The 2536-nt window shown below is 41.9% G+C and overlaps 1 non-coding gene across 1 annotated transcript; it reads left to right on the forward strand.

Moving 5' to 3' along the window:
• Nucleotides 1-207: 207 nt before the first annotated feature.
• LOC114215894 (small nucleolar RNA SNORA72) lies at nucleotides 208-336 on the forward strand. Its single transcript, XR_003610650.1, has one exon. It is a non-coding gene; the product is annotated as a small nucleolar RNA SNORA72 (small nucleolar RNA).
• The last annotated feature ends 2200 nt before the right edge of the window (nucleotides 337-2536 follow it).

Consider the following 2536-nt stretch of genomic DNA (forward strand, 5'->3'; position numbering starts at 1 on the left):
AATAAATGGAAATGGAGAGGTGGACTATTGAGGAAATGTGTGGTTGACTTTGGAATTGAAGAGTGCAGATATCAACAAAGCAGGTAACTCATTAAAGGAGATCAATAAGCTTAGCAGCAGGGTTGCCATGAGCACTTTGAAGATAACTGCCTTGGGTACACATGTCAGTTGACTATATTGTGGATTTTTTAAAAAGTAGAATGTACTCCATGAATATTCTTGCTGTCCTGATTTTGTAATAATCGGGGTAGGCTAAACATTTGCTATATTAACCATGCATGTGTCCCCAGACCTAGTTCTTCCCTAGGTCTGGTTTTATCAATGCTGGTGATAAACCAAGTCTGATTTGTATGAGGCATCTTATGTGGGAAATGCCTGTAACTCTAGGTATCTAATCATCCTTGAGAAATGACAGTACAGCTAGTGTAATAACGTTTGAAGATAACCATTGCTAATTTGATGATTACCAGTTGCCATTAAGTGAATTGTAAAACTATTGTGTTTTATTTTCTAGAAAAAAAGTAGAATGTACTCATTTTAGTTGCATGAAATAATGATTGTTGAGCACTTGCAAAGGATGCTTCTATTCTTGTTCCATTGATAAAATAATTGACAAATGTATGGTTCCTTGGTGTCTTTTCTAATTGATGCTGACAGAAAAGCAACAGCAAGTTGTAGGATTATTGCAATACTCCATCAAAATCTCTAAGGATAGAGATGGATTATAGTGCTTTAAATATCACCATACATCCTAACAGCGATCAGTAAAAATTACCGATGCTGGACTGAATTGATGAACCAAACAAAGCCTGGTGGTATACTAAGAGAAAGGTAGGCATGAATTATCTGGGTGGAATGTAGGAAATGCTATTAAAAAGTTAATGCATAGGTGATGTACACGGGTCTTGAAATGTACAAACAAGCACTTAACTTGTAGAATAATAGTAATCGTGATGAATGAGAACAGCAATTACTTTTATTTACTGGTGCTTACTCATCTTCCAATCCAGTGAATAATTTTTCCTAGAGTTCTAGCTTGGATTCTCTTTTCTCTCTTTATAAATACTCTCCTTGGGCTTCATTATCTGCCCAAGGGCTAAATTTACCATCTGGGTAGCAATGACCCAACTCAAGTAATCTCCCCCCGTGCCTCAGGCATGCACACCTCTGGACACTCATAGCATTTTTCATATGTCTTCTATATCAGGCAGTTGAAACCATGGGTCTGAACAAATGGCCTAAAGAGATAAGATAAAATAAGAAAGGTAGAAGGCCTACAATCAATGATTAGGGAAGTCCAACATTTTAAGGGCTAAGTAAATGAGGATTTTAGAGACAGAACACATAAGTGGCCAGAGAAGTAGGAGCACGATTAAGAGAGAGTGGCGTCACTGTGGAAATCCAAAGGAAGAGAGTGTTTCACAAAGAAGTATTGGTCAGTAGGACTGAAATGTCAAATAAGATAGGGGCTGAAAATGCTGATAGGATCAAGCAACATGAAGACCAGTAGTGTACTTGGCCAGACCTGTTTGAGTGAAATGCAATGGGTGGAAATCAGATCCCTGTGGGTTGAGAAGTGAGTGGGAGTCGAGTAAAGGGAAACAGAAAGTAGAGGCAGCTATCTCACCTAGAGTTATTTTAAAATCAATGATGCCATTTTCGATTTATTCCCTGGGAGTCACAGTTAAGACAAGCTGTAAAGGATTCCATCCAGAAAGGCCTCCCATCAGTCTGGAGCTAATGCTATCTCCAGCACTCCCTGCGGCTCCTGGGAACCAAACAATCTTGTTGCCAGCCCACCTGGTCTAGGGTTTCCAGGAGCAGCTGGCTTGTTCCAGGGCGGCCCAAGTCCTTCATTCCTCCAGAGACCTCCATCCATCAGACTTCCAGGCCCAGTGCTGTGAAAATTTCTAGGCCAGTTATTTTCCCCATGTTTTTCATCCGAACAGAGAAATGTCCTCCAGTCACCACCCTCTCTAGAATCCCAGCCCCTGTGGCTCTCTTTCCTTCTCCCTGAACCAGATGTGATTGCTCTCCTCCTAACCTTTTCCACGATAATCGTCACAACCTTTACTTAATTGCAAATAACTTCACATACACTCTTAATCTCGTCACAGATGCTTCATCCACTTCCTGGCTCTCACTGAAAACTTCCCTCTCAAGTGACACCCTCATTTGGGTTGGGGTCCTCCTTGCTCCCTGAGTAACGTGCAGATTTTTACTCCTCCACAATACCTTCTGGTCACTCCCTTCTTTTGGGGAGCCTCTGGGCTCACTGTCAATCTTTTCATCTCAGGTATGAAGAATCCACCCTTCATCCTAGGCTCTTGGCTCCTTTTCTTCCACAACAGACCGAGAACCTGGTAGGACCTACCATCCAAATATATCCCAAAGCTGACCCCTCCTTCTTCTGCCTCCACTGCTTCCACCTACACCCAGCCACCACAGTCTTTTACCTGGGCTGCAATGTACAACCTCATAAATCAGCTTCTGCTTTCTCCTCTTGCCCCCATAGTCAATTTTCCACTCAGTTACC

Source organism: Eumetopias jubatus, unplaced genomic scaffold (genome assembly GCF_037043125.1).
Source record: "Eumetopias jubatus isolate StellerSeaLion01/CBP00866 unplaced genomic scaffold, mEumJub1_p1.0 scaffold_3, whole genome shotgun sequence".
NCBI classification, from domain to species: Eukaryota; Metazoa; Chordata; class Mammalia; order Carnivora; family Otariidae; genus Eumetopias; species Eumetopias jubatus.